The sequence below is a fragment of the Drosophila tropicalis genome, unplaced genomic scaffold (genome assembly GCF_018151085.1).
Source record: "Drosophila tropicalis isolate 14030-0801.00 unplaced genomic scaffold, ASM1815108v1 contig_805, whole genome shotgun sequence".
In the NCBI taxonomy this organism is placed as follows: domain Eukaryota; kingdom Metazoa; phylum Arthropoda; class Insecta; order Diptera; family Drosophilidae; genus Drosophila; species Drosophila tropicalis.
In genome coordinates, this window is record NW_027173295.1 from 200,587 (window position 1) to 217,152 (window position 16,566).

At 35.1% G+C, this 16,566-nt stretch overlaps 1 long non-coding RNA gene across 1 annotated transcript; it reads left to right on the top strand.

Moving 5' to 3' along the window:
* The first annotated feature begins 15,411 nt into the window (after positions 1-15,411).
* On the top strand, positions 15,412-16,317 carry LOC137580006 (uncharacterized). Its single transcript, XR_011032916.1, has 2 exons — positions 15,412-15,552; positions 15,607-16,317. It is a non-coding gene; the product is annotated as an uncharacterized lncRNA (long non-coding RNA).
* The last annotated feature ends 249 nt before the right edge of the window (positions 16,318-16,566 follow it).

Below are 16,566 nucleotides of genomic sequence, written 5' to 3' on the forward strand. Positions count from 1 at the left end.
GATCATTGTTACCTAGCCCTGCCGTTTTTGTTCCCCATTCACCATCCTAACTAAAATGGGTACTCAAAAATGAAAAAGGACATAAAATAAAATAAAGAGTCAGTTTTTGTATCTGAATATAAAATAAACACGTCGTATATTTTTTTTTTTTCAACAAAAGCAAGAATTTGAATTTTTATACATAGAAAATAGGTATAAGTGCATTTCACTTTTAACTTTTCCTATTTTCTGATTATTTTTACTTTCTTAAGAATTTTTAATGGTCTCCCTTATTTTTTGAAAACTTATGAATTTTTTTCGTGTTTAGTTACATATCAACTCTTTTGTCCCGTTATACCATTATATAGTGGGGATTTTCTTGTTGTTCAGATCATTGTTGCCTAGACCAGCTGCTTTTGTTCCCCATTCACCATCCTAACTAAAATGGGTACTCAAAAATGAAAAAGGACATAAAATAAAATAAAGAGTCAGTTTTTGTATCTGAATATAAAATAAACACGTCGTATATGTTTTTTTTTTCAACAAAAGCAAGAATTTGAATTTTTATACATAGAAAATAGGTATAAGTGCATTTCACTTTTAACTTTTCCTATTTTCTGATTATTTTTACTTTCTTAAGAATTTTTAATGGTCTCCCTTATTTTTTGAAAACTTATGAATTTTTTTCGTGTTTAGTTACATATCAACTCTTTTGTCCCGTTATACCATTATATAGTGGGGATTTTCTTGTTGTTCAGATCATTGTTGCCTAGACCAGCTGCTTTTGTTCCCCATTCATCATCCTAACTAAAATGGGTACTCAAAAATGAAAAAGGACATAAAATAAAATAAAGAGTCAGTTTTTGTATCTGAATATAAAATAAACACGTCGTATATGTTTTTTTTTTCAACAAAAGCAAGAATTTGAATTTTTATACATAGAAAATAGGTATAAGTGCATTTCACTTTTAACTTTTCCTATTTTCTGATTATTTTTACTTTCTTAAGAATTTTTAATGGTCTCCCTTATTTTTTGAAAACTTATGAATTTTTTTTCGTGTTTAGTTACATATCAACTCTTTTGTCCCGTTATACGATGATATAGTGGGGATTTTCTTGTTGTTCAGATCATTGTTACCTAGCCCTGCCGTTTTTGTTCCCCATTCACCATCCTAACTAAAATGGGTACTCAAAAATGAAAAAGGACATAAAATAAAATAGTCAGTTTTTGTATCTGAATATAAAATAAACACGTCGTATATGTTTTTTTTTTCAACAAAAGCAAGAATTTGAATTTTTATACATAGAAAATAGGTATAAGTGCATTTCACTTTTAACTTTTCCTATTTTCTGATTATTTTTACTTTCTTAAGAATTTTTAATGGTCTCCCTTATTTTTTGAAAACTTATGAATTTTTTTCGTGTTTAGTTACATATCAACTCTTTTGTCCCGTTATACGATGATATAGTGGGGATTTTCTTGTTGTTCAGATCATTGTTACCTAGCCCTGCCGTTTTTGTTCCCCATTCACCATCCTAACTAAAATGGGTACTCAAAAATGAAAAAGGACATAAAATAAAATAAAGAGTCAGTTTTTGTATCTGAATATAAAATAAACACGTCGTATATGTTTTTTTTTTTTCAACAAAAGCAAGAATTTGAATTTTTATACATAGAAAATAGGTATAAGTGCATTTCACTTTTAACTTTTCCTATTTTCTGATTATTTTTACTTTCTTAAGAATTTTTAATGGTCTCCCTTATTTTTTGAAAACTTATGAATTTTTTTCGTGTTTAGTTACATATCAACTCTTTTGTCCCGTTATACCATTATATAGTGGGGATTTTCTTGTTGTTCAGATCATTGTTGCCTAGACCAGCTGCTTTTGTTCCCCATTCACCATCCTAACTAAAATGGGTACTCAAAAATGAAAAAGGACATTTGATCATAATATCATATTTGATGCTAACTGCTAAAAAAAAGAGTCAGTTTTCTGGTAATACATTTGTGAAGGTGTCTTAGTCTTTGACAAATACCTAAGTAAAATGGCTTTTTTTTGCAAGACATTAAAACGTTATTTAAATGGGAAACTTATTCCATTGGAATTTCTTTCGTGTATAGTAACATATCAACTCGTTTGTCCCGTTATACGATGATATAGTGGGGATTTTCTTGTTGTTCAGATCATTGTTACCTAGCCCTGCCGTTTTTGTTCCCCATTCACCATCCTAACTAAAATGGGTACTCAAAAATGAAAAAGGACATAAAATAAAATAGTCAGTTTTTGTATCTGAATATAAAATAAACACGTCGTATATGTTTTTTTTTTCAACAAAAGCAAGAATTTGAATTTTTATACATAGAAAATAGGTATAAGTGCATTTCACTTTTAACTTTTCCTATTTTCTGATTATTTTTACTTTCTTAAGAATTTTTAATGGTCTCCCTTATTTTTTGAAAACTTATGAATTTTTTTCGTGTTTAGTTACATATCAACTCTTTTGTCCCGTTATACGATGATATAGTGGGGATTTTCTTGTTGTTCAGATCATTGTTACCTAGCCCTGCCGTTTTTGTTCCCCATTCACCATCCTAACTAAAATGGGTACTCAAAAATGAAAAAGGACATAAAATAAAATAGTCAGTTTTTGTATCTGAATATAAAATAAACACGTCGTATATGTTTTTTTTTTTCAACAAAAGCAAGAATTTGAATTTTTATACATAGAAAATAGGTATAAGTGCATTTCACTTTTAACTTTTCCTATTTTCTGATTATTTTTACTTTCTTAAGAATTTTTAATGGTCTCCCTTATTTTTTGAAAACTTATGAATTTTTTTCGTGTTTAGTTACATATCAACTCTTTTGTCCCGTTATACCATTATATAGTGGGGATTTTCTTGTTGTTCAGATCATTGTTGCCTAGACCAGCTGCTTTTGTTCCCCATTCACCATCCTAACTAAAATGGGTACTCAAAAATGAAAAAGGACATAATATAAAATAGTCAGTTTTTGTATCTGAATATAAAATAAACACGTCGTATATGTTTTTTTTTTTTTCAACAAAAGCAAGAATTTGAATTTTTATACATAGAAAATAGGTATAAGTGCATTTCACTTTTAACTTTTCCTATTTTCTGATTATTTTTACTTAAGAATTTTTAATGGTCTCCCTTATTTTTTGAAAACTTATGAATTTTTTTCGTGTTTAGTTACATATCAACTCTTTTGTCCCGTTATACGATGATATAGTGGGGATTTTCTTGTTGTTCAGATCATTGTTACCTAGCCCTGCCGTTTTTGTTCCCCATTCACCATCCTAACTAAAATGGGTACTCAAAAATGAAAAAGGACATAAAATAAAATAGTCAGTTTTTGTATCTGAATATAAAATAAACACGTCGTATATGTTTTTTTTTTTCAACAAAAGCAAGAATTTGAATTTTTATACATAGAAAATAGGTATAAGTGCATTTCACTTTTAACTTTTCCTATTTTCTGATTATTTTTACTTAAGAATTTTTAATGGTCTCCCTTATTTTTTGAAAACTTATGAATTTTTTTTCGTGTTTAGTTACATATCAACTCTTTTGTCCCGTTATACGATGATATAGTGGGGATTTTCTTGTTGTTCAGATCATTGTTACCTAGCCCTGCCGTTTTTGTTCCCCATTCACCATCCTAACTAAAATGGGTACTCAAAAATGAAAAAGGACATAAAATAAAATAAAATAAAGAGTCAGTTTTTTGGCAATCGTGTATAGTTTCATTTCAATACTATCTGAATATAAAATAAACAAGCCTATTTGGCATGGATAGCTGATAGCTCAGTTCTTCCCCTTTCTTTAACAATTGCGTTTTTCAACTCTTTTAGTATATGACACTGCTTTGTACATGCATACACTTTTGCAGAAAGGATTCCCTAGAGATCCTCTATCGGATTTAGGCCCGGACTTAGTAAGGGCCACTTTATCAGGGGTATGTTGTGCGCCTCAAAGTAATTCATCGTACCTCTAGCAACATGTGTTGGCGCATTGTCCTGTTGAAAAGTCTATTCTTCACCATAAAAATATTCTCCAATATAAGCTTGAGAATTCAATCCACTGGATACAAAACATATGAAGGCTTTCCTTTAGCACTAAAGGTCCACCTCCATGATTTCGCTTATAACATGAGGCACGCGGGTGACGTGGATCCCTCTTATATTTATGATGACCGTCCAAATTAAGACTTTTCTTATCACTGAATATTATATTTTGCAACTCAGCATCCAAAAAAACTCCATCCGTGCATAGGTGTCTTTTGATAAGCGGGGTTTACCGACTTTGTTTTGATATGTGAGATCGAAGTTATTGTTGAAAATTTGACCCTCTCGGTTCCTAGTAACACCTAATCCCAGTTCAGCTTTGATTTGGCGATTTTTCCGTTCGTTGCTAGGTGGTGATTCCGATAGTGCTCCAGGTCCTTGAAGTATCACGTAATGGTATTTCTGTGCCGGTTCATTTCCAGATCCCTGTTCCTGATCGGATAAATAATACTAACTATATTTGACTCCATTTCTTTTGTGAACTGCTTGCTATAAACTGTTACGAATCGATACTATACATTTTATCATATCAATTTCCTTACTAATTGCTTACTTTGCTGCTCTTAAAACACAACAAATTGATTTTGCACATGTAGCCATTTTACTTAGGGTAGTATTCCGTTTTGCCACACTACATTAGCCGGAAACAGCTATATTTAGCTAGAACCCTGCTAAAAAACTTTTATATTTTGTTTTTAAAAACTAAAAAATAGCAAAATTTAATAGTTTAATTAAGTTCTGATTTCAATGAGTTACAGTTTAATTTAATTACTCTCTCATTACTTCTGAAACGTATTTACCAAACTGACTGTCTAATCGTCAGATGTCCCATTAGACCTTCCTCATTTTGTGGTCTTAATTTCGATTTTCTGAATTTTCCTCTTTTTTGGAATTTCCCCACTTTTTTTTTTTTTTTTTGTTGCTTTTTTTCTCCGCTCCAGATAATGTTGATCCCAGTGTTTTTACATGGTGTACTTGTATCTAAATATTACATTTGGCTTAATTCCACAAATTTGCGATATTAATTATTATTTACCGAGCGAATTACAAGCACCTGTCTGCATAATTAAATACAAAACGATTTTCGTTTAATCTGCGGACAACACAAAACACAGCAAAAAAGAAAAACAAAAAACGAGAAAAGAAAAAAAACACCCACTGCGGTTGATAAATAATTAAAATGAAAATTCCACTTGCCAACAAAACAAAGCTGTGGGTTATGGGAACAAATGGGGAAGGAGGGGAAAAAAGGTCAGCGCATAAAAATTATAAAATCGAATATTAAATTACCCCAAGCCTAGCCTCAGGAGTCAACGTTTGCTCGAGTTAACCCAACTTAACTGCTTGACAGCAAATTTTGTAAAATGTAATTAACCAAGTACCAGAAGCATGTAGCAGGCACACGGTGGGCAGAAGGCTAACCAGAAGGGACGAGGGGTGGCAGAAAGCAAAAGAAATGGCAGAGCCAAAGGAAAATGGGAAAATCAACAGAGCTCGTTGACATAATTTTCAAGCATCTAAGTCAGGCAGAGCGAGCGAGAGAGTATCAGAAAGAGCTAGTCACGTCGAGTGAGAGATGTTTGTGGGTGGGGAGGGGAGAATGAGAATGAAAAGAGGTTCGTCCATAGACGCCTAGAATTTCTGAGCTCCCAGAAACAAAAAAAGGACGACGACTGAAAGTACCCACATACATATACCCACTTTTGCGCCCTGACTTTATGTCATTACTAAATAGCGAGAGAGGCCATGAGGGTGAGTGGGCCGAGGGAGATAGAGAGTGGGTTGAGTGGTGAAAGTCGGCTTGGGTTTCGTTTCGTTACGTTTCGGTTGCAAACCATTTGTTGAACCTTTTATTTTTCCATTCCGGCCACAAAATTTGCGCCTCATTTTCACAACGAGTAACTGGTCTCTCTATCTAGCGCTCTCTCTTGAATGCTCGGTCTCGCTCTTGCTCGCTCTCAGGCTCACGTGGCCTGTGACAGGAGCCAGGAAGCATGCTAAGCAGCGGCTTCCACATGCTGAAAGTCACCCTAACCTCATTGCCACCGCACCCCCCTGGACCGACTCAATTCAATTTAACTTTCAACTTTGCCTCTCGCTCTCGCTTCATATTGTCCGGTCCTTGCTTCTCTATCTCTCGCACTCTCGCTCTTTCTCTTTCTACTTCGCGATACTCTGAAACATTTGTAGTTAAACTTAGCTTTTTCTCATTGCTGTGCGCCCAGTTAACTCCCGCGTTTGTCTAACACAACTAACGAGCGAACGAACAAACGAAGGAACGAACGACTGACGAACGAGTTACGAGAGTGAGAGAGTAAGTGAGTGAGTGAGTGAGTAAGCGAGTGAGTGAGTGAGTCAGTACGACATTCTACATATATCGTGGATGGGCGGATTTTGGGTTGCTTTCACCCACTCGCTACTTATTTGTTACTGTTTGTTAGCAAACGACTGCGCTTTTATCGTTTATTTGCGTCTGGCTTTCATTTCGTTCATTTCAAAGTTGTAAGGGCTTGCCATAGCGGCAGGACATGGAAAGGGGGCGGAGTAACGGCATGAAGGGGGGAAATTCCAAAGGAATGGCCCAAATGGGCTATGTATGTGTTGATGGAGAGATGCCTCCCACCTAAGTAAAACGAAGTACGAAGTGGCAACCGTATATTAACTAAAGGGATATACATATGTATGTATAATTTCTATAAATGCCAAGTGACACGATTTTGCGATCAAGACAATTCAATTTATGCTTATTTGAACCTCCAGTAAATTAAAAGTGCTATATACAGATCTTTCATCATATCGTAACTGAATGTTTTTGGGAAAAACGGCCTGCAAACTCAAGTTGGAACAGTGCCGATCATGTACACTCATGTCCATATTAATAGGTGCGAGCCTGAGGGTTGGAGAACTGTCCACTCAACGATCAGAAAACCGATTTTTGAAGATCCGTTATACTATCTTGATTAGATTAATAAATATAAATAAATCCTGCAGGGATCATAAAAGCCCTTATATTAAAAATATCAAAGAAGCTCACTGTGCCAAATATATGTATGTATGTATTTTGAAATGTTCAAAATTCTTTTTCTGTAACTCAAGCCCTTTGCAAGATAATTGAATGTTCGCATGCATATACATATGTACATACATACGTCAGTGTTCGGCACGCATACACATACAGTTTATGTAGTTTCTGTTTGTGTGGCTGCAGCGCTGTCGGCAGCGTTTGAGCAGAGCCAATTTATATTGACTGGAACTTGTGTTCTATTTACCCGATCTAATTAAAATTTTGGAATCTGATGTTTAATATACAAAACTATCACATTAGTGAATTTCATAGGGATTCTTCAGCTCCTTCACCTATTTTTCTTATGTCACTATGTGATATAGTGATCCGATTCGAATGTTTTTCATGCTTGATCTCAAGCATGATCCCGATAGCTTTTAAGATGGATGAGTCAAACGCATACACATAGATGGACAGACACACATGGCTAAATCGTCTCAGCTTCTCATGCTGATCGAGAATATATATATAAACTTTATGGGGTCGATAACGTCTTCGTCTTTGCGTTACAAACACCTGACAGGTTTTATAACATCCTCTTAAAAGGGCAACCAAGTCTTAATCAACCCATTTTTTCAAATGCTTGTCTATCAGGAGAGGAGAAAAAGCGTCAGATAAAATGGAAGTAGGAGACTAAAGACGCTGTCAAGAAAATCAAACACATGGCGAAGACATGATGACCAAATTACGTCTGGGCTCGAAGCCTACAAAAAACTGCCACCACAAAACATTCAAAAGGAATTGAAACGTGATACTCTGGAGAAATTGTCCATTGTGCTTACTGAGGACTCAAGTTAAATAGATAAATCGGTTTTTATATCAAAATGGTTTAGCACTAAAGTAGTACCCAAGGATTTACTAGCCTCAGAACTGAACACGGACAAACATGTTTAATGAAGTGGTCCGCAGAGGCCACGATCGAAAATTTGTGGTGCGACGTTAAGAAGAAAACTTAGCTTAGCTGCTGCAACCCCGGATAAAAGGGGTCTTTACAAGCTCTTTTTGATAAAAATTGGAGCAATAAATATTTAAAATTTGCAGTTGCTGCTCTCATCTGCGTTCTGGATAATGAAAAATGTACTCCCAGGCACAAATCTTACTGGGATTCAAAACTTATAACAAGAAAATCAAACACATGACGAATACATGATGACCAAGTTACGTCTGGGCTCGAAGCCTACAAACAAACAGCCACCACAAAACATTCTGGGTCTTAGTCGCACTTGTCTTCATTTAGTTCAAAAGGAATTAAAACGTGATACTCTGGAGAAATTGTCCATTGTGCTTACTGAGGACTCCAGTAAAATAGATAAATCGGTTTTTATATCAAAATGGTTTAGCACTAAAGTAGTACCCAAGGATTTACTAGCCTCAGAACTGAACACGGACAAACATGTTTAATGAAGTGGTCCGCAGAGGCCACGATCGAAAATTTGTGGTGCGACGTTAAGAAGAAAACTTAGCTTAGCTGCTGCAACCCCGGATAAAAGGGGTCTTTACAAGCTCTTTTTGAATATCAATAATGGAGCAATAGATATTTAAAATTTGCAGTTGCTGCTCTCATCTGCGTTCTGTAAGTACTCTAGCACAAATGAAAGTGCATGTTGATTTTGGAAGCGACTTCGTCATTTGTATGCCATTCCAAACACTGGCCTGATCTCATTCTCATTCTTGTGGACGTTGCGATTCGTTGCCTTTTGTATGATAACTGAATAAACATTTGACTTAATAATGAAATAAACAATAGAGGATCGAATAGCAATTGAAGGAATTTTAACTATATTACTGAGAAAAGAAATGTGAGTAGCGACTCGGCAGGCCGACAGCATGACTTATACGTCATATGCAAAAAAGCTTTTTAACTCTTGATAATAATAATTATCAATCCGATAAGTAATATAACAAATTTTGTACCAGGCAGACGGCCTTCTGCTCAGTAATAATAATAATAATAATAATGATGATGACGACGATGATGACTTAATTGACGGCCAACTGTAATAACTCTGTCTATACCTGGCACCAAAGCCCGATTGCAATATAAAAATTTACAAAAACGAAAACCGAAAACAAAAACAAAAGCGAACAAATAATCAAAGTCTAAACAAAGAAGCCCAAGAAGCTAACAGAATGGTCACTCAATCAAACAAGGCACAAGCAGTTGCAATTTTCATTTCAATGCATTAAGAAGTGTCCCAAGAAATTGTCGCGAAGTCACAAGGCGGCGTGTGCGTAATAAAAGATGAGTAATCAAATGGAACAAGAGCAATCAAAAACTTCTCCAACTTCTACCACTGAGAACGCATCAAAAGTGAAAGTTATTAAGGAAAATGCGTCGTGCCTATTCACCTTCGACACACATCCGTATTTTCCATTTCTTTTCGATCCGTATGCCTCCTCCAAGTATGGCTCTCAAGTCCGTGAAAGGAAAATTGATCGATGTTTAAAGCAGCTGCAAGAGGCTCTTCACGGCGTTGACAAGTAAGTGAAATTAAATCAGAAATAAGGAAAATATTGTGTTCCTATTGAAAAATGCCCTTGCGTTAAACATTTTAAATGTTTTAAACGTTTTAAATGTTTAAAGCGTTTTAAACGTTTTAAATTTTTTTAAACGTTTTAAAGTGTTTAAAGCGTTTTAAATGTTCTAAACGTTTCCCTTGATTTTGCTTCATAGACTTTTTTTAAAATGGTCGTTTAAAGTCTAAAAGGGATTTTCATCATTTACCCAAGTCGCATTAAATAGTAGGTAATTAAAAAAGAGTTGCTAATTCGACACGAGCTGAACAGCAACTGAATTAAAATGGGCTGTCTGACCTCCTTTTATAGTCTCATTTGCCTAGTGAAAGGGCCTGCTTGGATTAGAGATGTCAATAACAACAGCTGTCAGCTTATCGATTTCATGCAGGGAAGTAATTCGTCAAGATTTATCGGAAAAATATTATCGACACATAGATATTTTGAGATATTGAAGATTGCCCATCACTGATGACCAGGAAACAGCTGATCGAAATGAGTGGAATTAAACTAAAAGCATACAAATTGTGAAAATTAATTTTTGACAACTTATTTATGGATGAAAAAAAGTATACACACTTAAGTGAAACGAATTTATTGTTAATTAATTATTATAAAACTTTTCGACTTGTTGCACATTTTACTATTAGTGTTAGTTTAATGGTACTTCTCCCCCAATTGTTTGCTCTCAGTTTTGGCTTTGGTTTATTGGGCCAACTAACTCAGAACAATCATTTTTAATGCAAAATTATATACATATGTATGTAGAGCAGTGATCGGCACGGCCCATTCCCCGCACCACGATGAAATAACATAAGGTGGTCTCGTCGGAAGCCGAAGCTTACCGAAGTATACACTAAACATCAGTGCACGTTTGCTCACTCGCATCACCGTCTCGCTCACCCTCAATAGACACTCAGAACACTATTTCTTTCACTCGCACTTATTGCAAGCATACGTTAAGTGTATGTCTCTTACCGACGGAACCAACTTATGTTATTTCATCATGCCCCGGACTAATGCCTAGCTCTGCCGCAGCGATGTCGTCTCACATACACTTTAAATGCTCGTGTAGGTTCGGCAATGGCACTTCGGAAACAATTCGACTCGTGCTTGTCAGAGAAAAAATGATTTTCAAAAAAAAAAAAATTGGTCCACATGTCAAAACTACACTTAAAAAATGTTTGTTGACAAATGGAAAAATTTGTTTTCTCTTGATTGACAATTTGAATTCGATGTGCAATGCGTTATTAGCTTTCAAGTTTCTTTAAAGTAGGTTATAATTAAACCGAAAATTAAAAAAAGTTTCAGACCTCGTGTTTGTTGCGACACACACAAATGCAAAACGTAAGTTTTGATTGTATGCGTGCCTACCCCTGATGTAGAGCTTCGCTTTAAACACGGCAATTGTTATGTTTTATATACTGAATGAATAAATTGATTGGATTTTCCATAAAAAATGTTACCTAATGACACCAACTTGGCCAGTGTTCTCTGGTAATGTGTAGTTTTAGTTTTAGCGGACGTTGACGATACTATGCGCAGTACGTTTAAGTGGCCCCTATGACACCAGGACAAAGCCTGTTACGCGCAAGCCCAAGCAGATAATGTGTAAAAAAAAAAAAAAATAACACAAAAAATAATAATGGAACTTTACTTCTGTTGTAAAATTCTTTTTCTGCAATTAGTCGTAAAATTTTTAGTTGAAGAGCTTAATTTTTTAGTTCTTGTAGGCCCGACTCCCACTCGACCCATCTCTGGGGGAACCGCTGGGATTAATACTCAATGTGAAACCAGCATCTCTTTACGGCTGGGATTAATCTCTTTAAACTCTGCAGGGAAACTTTTCTCCATATACGGCAGACATTTTTGGGCAATTGCTAAATTTTACATTTTGTTTCATACTTTTTTTTTTTTTTTTGGCATTCATTGTTTACATTTTTGTTGTGAATGGCACATGTGTTTCAGTGTTGCATTCACAAAATATCGATAAAAAGGCAAATCGAAAAATTAGGAACGTCTGAGATAAAAACGTTTCATTTTGGATGGTGAAATTTCGGAACGGCAAAACCTTATGCACCATCTCATTAAAGAGTGTGACCATCTCTTCCCTTTAACAAAATGACTTACGAATATCAATATGAAATGATTGAAATCGCATTATGTTGCTTCGATTGTGGAGAATCTCCTGTAGCTGCGAAATGATGGACCTGCTTACGGAGTTGTATATTCTAGATCGTGCATTGACTTCGTCTCTATCATCACCGATGAAGTATATTTGAAGGAATTTATGTTCACTATCTGCGAAGAGGAGCAGGGCGCCAGCTTTGTGATAGATTTGCCCTTTGACTTTGAAAGTTGGCATGAATTGGGCAGCCACAATGACGTCATTTGGAAGCAGGAATTATATTTCCTAAGTGGATCCGGAAAGTAGAGTTCACAGTGGCTCTGGTGGTCCTTCAAGTTGAGGTAATTTGATTTTGCCGCCAGCACAACACATACACACATACATACCTTTCGTTTCATTATTGAACTTCAGAGCCTGACAGTAAGTGCAGACATGACTTTTCTAGCCAATGACGACATAGCGGCTGGAGCCATAATCAACAGCTGGGTCATATCGAAATGCAATACGATGGTATTGCTCATGTCGATCTAGTCTTATCTGTGTGCGGGATTCAGCTATCCTTCCCCTATGCAGTTTACTTTTTTGCAAGCGAAGCAATTGAATTGGTGCAGACCGCGACTCTCGGGCTCGCAAACGCTCATCCTCAAGCCTGGCTGCACGCCTTTCGCCTGGTTCCAATAAGAATCCTCTGCTTTGCCTTAGCCGCTCCGCTTCCAGTACCAATTCCCGCTCTTCTTCAGTCCTATTCGAAACATTGCTTCTGATTCTTTCTGCGTTTTGAGTACGACGACTCAAATTCGCTTTTTTAGGAGGCATTATTTCGTTATTAACTTTTCGTTTGTAACTAAAATTCAATTTTTCCCTTATTATATGAAGTCAAAAAATCTAAAATATGTAAAAAAAATCAAAATGCTAATCAATAATTCTTGTGCAACATTTATTTTCCAACTTCAAAATGAATGGTATGGAAAACAATTTTGAAATTCTTCTTCTATTTTGAATTGCGAAACATTTAAAGACCGCAGCTGACCGACAGTGGGTCCCAAAGCCAGTTAATTAGCCGTCAACATGCTATAAACGATGTCGTTATAACAAAAAATTTTAAGGAGAAATAAAATTTGACACCTTATTTTACCACATCAGCAATTAACAATACGCGATTTGTTGTAAAATAGTAACAAACCAAACTCAACAAACATTTTTCATAAAAAGAATAGCAAATTGATATTTAGTTTTCAGTTTGGACGAATAGAAACCAATACAAGTCGGATGAAACCTTTTTTTTACAAGCAGAATCCATTTTTTTTTAAATATTTTTTAAAAAACTTCTTTGAACTTTGTGAAGAAGACTTTTACTTAAAGATATTTAAAATCCCACAGTCTAAGCAATTGAATATCTACTGAACCTATTTATTTGTTCTTCAAATTTGATGCCAAAGAAAAAGGAAACCCAATCTTTCGGCTATAGAAACGAATTTCTTTGTCAGTCAGCAGATACCAACCGATCTATCCGCACAATTATTTTCCCATCAACTATATACTTATATATATGATGATATATGCATCTGGAATGTTTATATTAAAAAAAGACCATCAGATCTTTCACATGGACATATGTATGTACATAAATATTTACAAGTCTTATTCGTTTTGAAATTGTGACTTATTTGTTGATTCAGCTTAATGTTAATGTTATTAAAACTGCACTTAAAAGAAAAACAAACAAAAAAAACAGTCTTTTGTCCTAAATTGGCTAATTGAAATAAAAGTTTTGGCTAGTAATTTTGATGTTTTATAGTTAACTTCCTAGTGGGACCTCCTCTAGCCATGTCAGTGTACTTAAATCAGTTTCAATTATTCAAAAGTAATCAAAAAAGGGTTTTTAAAATCTAAGAAATTTGGCTTAAAAAGATTCTTAAATACATACATACATACATATGTATATGTACATAGTTTCACTTGAGCCTTGTTGAGCTGTAATTGGCTTCCGGTATGCATCTTTAAGTTGAAACAAATGAGATAAATTCCTGCATGTCCATCATATCAATAAATCAATGTGTATGCAATATTCTTCATAAGCAATTAAATAATTATCAACATGTCAATTGGCAAATTGACAAACAACAATCACAAAAGACGAGGAAAATGGATTTTTGTTGATGTATGTATGTATGTAGCTGCAAACAAATTGTTGAAATGAATAATTTAAATGTTCGGAAAACTTAATTTTTGGTTTCTATGGTTAAAAGCAAAAGCAAAAGGCTTAAACCAGGATAAGTCAATGTAAAGACACACACACACACACGCACACAGAAAAGGAAGAAAGTGTGCTGTCTTGCGGTTTCATTGTTATTTTTATACCATTCACTCATGGATTGATAAGGTATATTAAATGGCAAAAGGAGTATACATATTTAGTATGTCGACTTGGCCGTTGTATCCGTTAGAGAGAGGGAGATAGCATGTGCTTTCAAAGAGTTGGTCTTATTAATACATGGTAAAGCCAAGTCGGCGAGATGACTTACTTACTTAGTTTGTTGTTATTGCGTTAGGCATTAGCATTTGAAGACTGTAACTAATCACATATGATAACATTTGAATGTGCAAACAACTGTCTCTTTTTAGGCATGTGTGTGTGTCTGTGTGTGTGTGTGTGTATAGGTGTTTGGTATGCATTTAAGATTTTCGGCCATTTGCATATTTAAGTGTGCAGTTATTACCTTGTTATTTCGATATAAATAACAAGAGAAGATGATTATGACCATGCTAATGAGAATGAAGAAGCTCATAATGCTAATGATGATGTCGGTTGACCTTAACTTTTGGCTACTGGCAACTGCAATAGTCACACTAAGCCTTCTGACTGGCAACTTGTGCATAATTAATTTCTGTTTATTTAAATATATATGTATGTATATATATACATTGTACATACATATGTCCATATATACATATATCCATATCTTTTCTAAGTAGTACGTTTCTTAAATTCGGTAAGTGGACCCTCGGTTTAGCATTAGTTCCAGCATCTTGTCCGTTAAGCGAAACCATTTTTCCCTTATGTAAATAAATTAATGCGTTTAAGGAAAGAAACTAACTAAAAATGCATCAAAACTTTTAAAGAACTGAATAATTCTCTGATATATATATTGAAACTTCACCTTTTTTTAAACAATTATGAAATTTGTAATACTTTTTACCAAACTAAATATGTATTGGACGGAAGAAAATGTCTAACATACCTAACTCCGACCGCGCCGAACTGACATACCCTTACAAGTATTTGGTTACTCTTTCCTTACTTATAGCCGTCAAAGTTGAAAAACGTTTTATCAAAAGTCACTGTTTTCCACCAATGATTCCAATGGAAGTTACATGACATAGTGTTCCGATCTGGCTGAATGAGATGTATACAAACTGTGCAGTATAAACAAGCCTAAATGCAAAATCAAGTGCTGATCAAGAATATATATACTATATATGGTCGTAGACGCTCTTCCTATGAGTTGCACACTTCTAACTAAAATTAATATACCCTTTTTGAAAGAGTATACGAGTCGATAAAAACATAAGTTCAAATGAAATGAAAAGTAGGCCTTGTGTTTCCTCTGTCATTTTCATTTTTAATATCCCAAATCCGATTTGAATTCATTTCAGTATCAAATAACATAACGATGTGAAAACATCATAAATCTCGGAAAAATAGAGTACAAAAAATAAACAAAATTAAATAAAAAATAATAAAACATAAAAAAACTCAGAAAACAAACTATCTGGGTAAGTGAGAACAATAAGGATGAAGGAAATGGAAAGTATAATACCAAGTTTCAGGCAACTCTGAGGACTTTAGGCCTCCGAGGCCCCTTTTCTTCAGTCCCTACGATTAACTTGCACCACGTTTGAAGACACTTGGATGCCAAACATATGATAAAGCGACAGAAATGGGCGATAGTCAGCCGTATAAATTTATTGCCCATGTCTGATGAGGACGTCACCGAGATTCGCGGTAACGGGCAAGTCGAGATCTGGATGGATGTGGAGAGTGCTGATGTGGTCAAAGAGCGCAATCGCTTTAAATACTGTTTCTGGATGATCTAGTTTTGGGATTTGAAAAGACTTTTATAGAATTTACACTTTACACAACACACAATTGAGTTCGAGCATTCCAGCAGGTTACAATAGTTCCAAAGACGAGACCAACACAAACGGCCTCTTCTCTGGCAGGATGTTCACGTGAAATGGAAGCTGTCCATTTTCCTCTTTGGGTTCCATTTCGAATTCAGATTCAACGGGGCGCGGTGTGGCTTTTTTGTTGGACCTCCATGCCGCATGCCTCCACCATAGGTACATCTCCAGAGGAGAGCTCAATACCAGAAGACTGGCTGCCGTCAGATGACCGTAACTCCTTGCTTGAGCAGGGAATGCAATGGAACGGAAGCCACTGCAATTCGTCTTGGAACTACCTGGTCCAACATGATGTCGGAAGATCCTGTTTGAACCTTTATTCTGTGTTAAAAAGTAAATACAGTGAAAAGTATGAAATTGAAATGAGAACAATGGGTGTAGGTGGAAAAAAGAGGTTTCCTTTTCCTCCTATTGACTGTGAAAGAACTTTTTAAAATGGTACACTAGAAACACTCTCTATAAGGTATATTCTGGATTTTCTCTGTTTCGTTGATTAAAACAGATATTTTACCTTTCTTTTGGGTAATTAACCGAAACTTTGTTTTCGAGGGTTTACTGTAGCGTGCAACTTAATGAAGGAAGCATCTGCGACCACATGATATATGC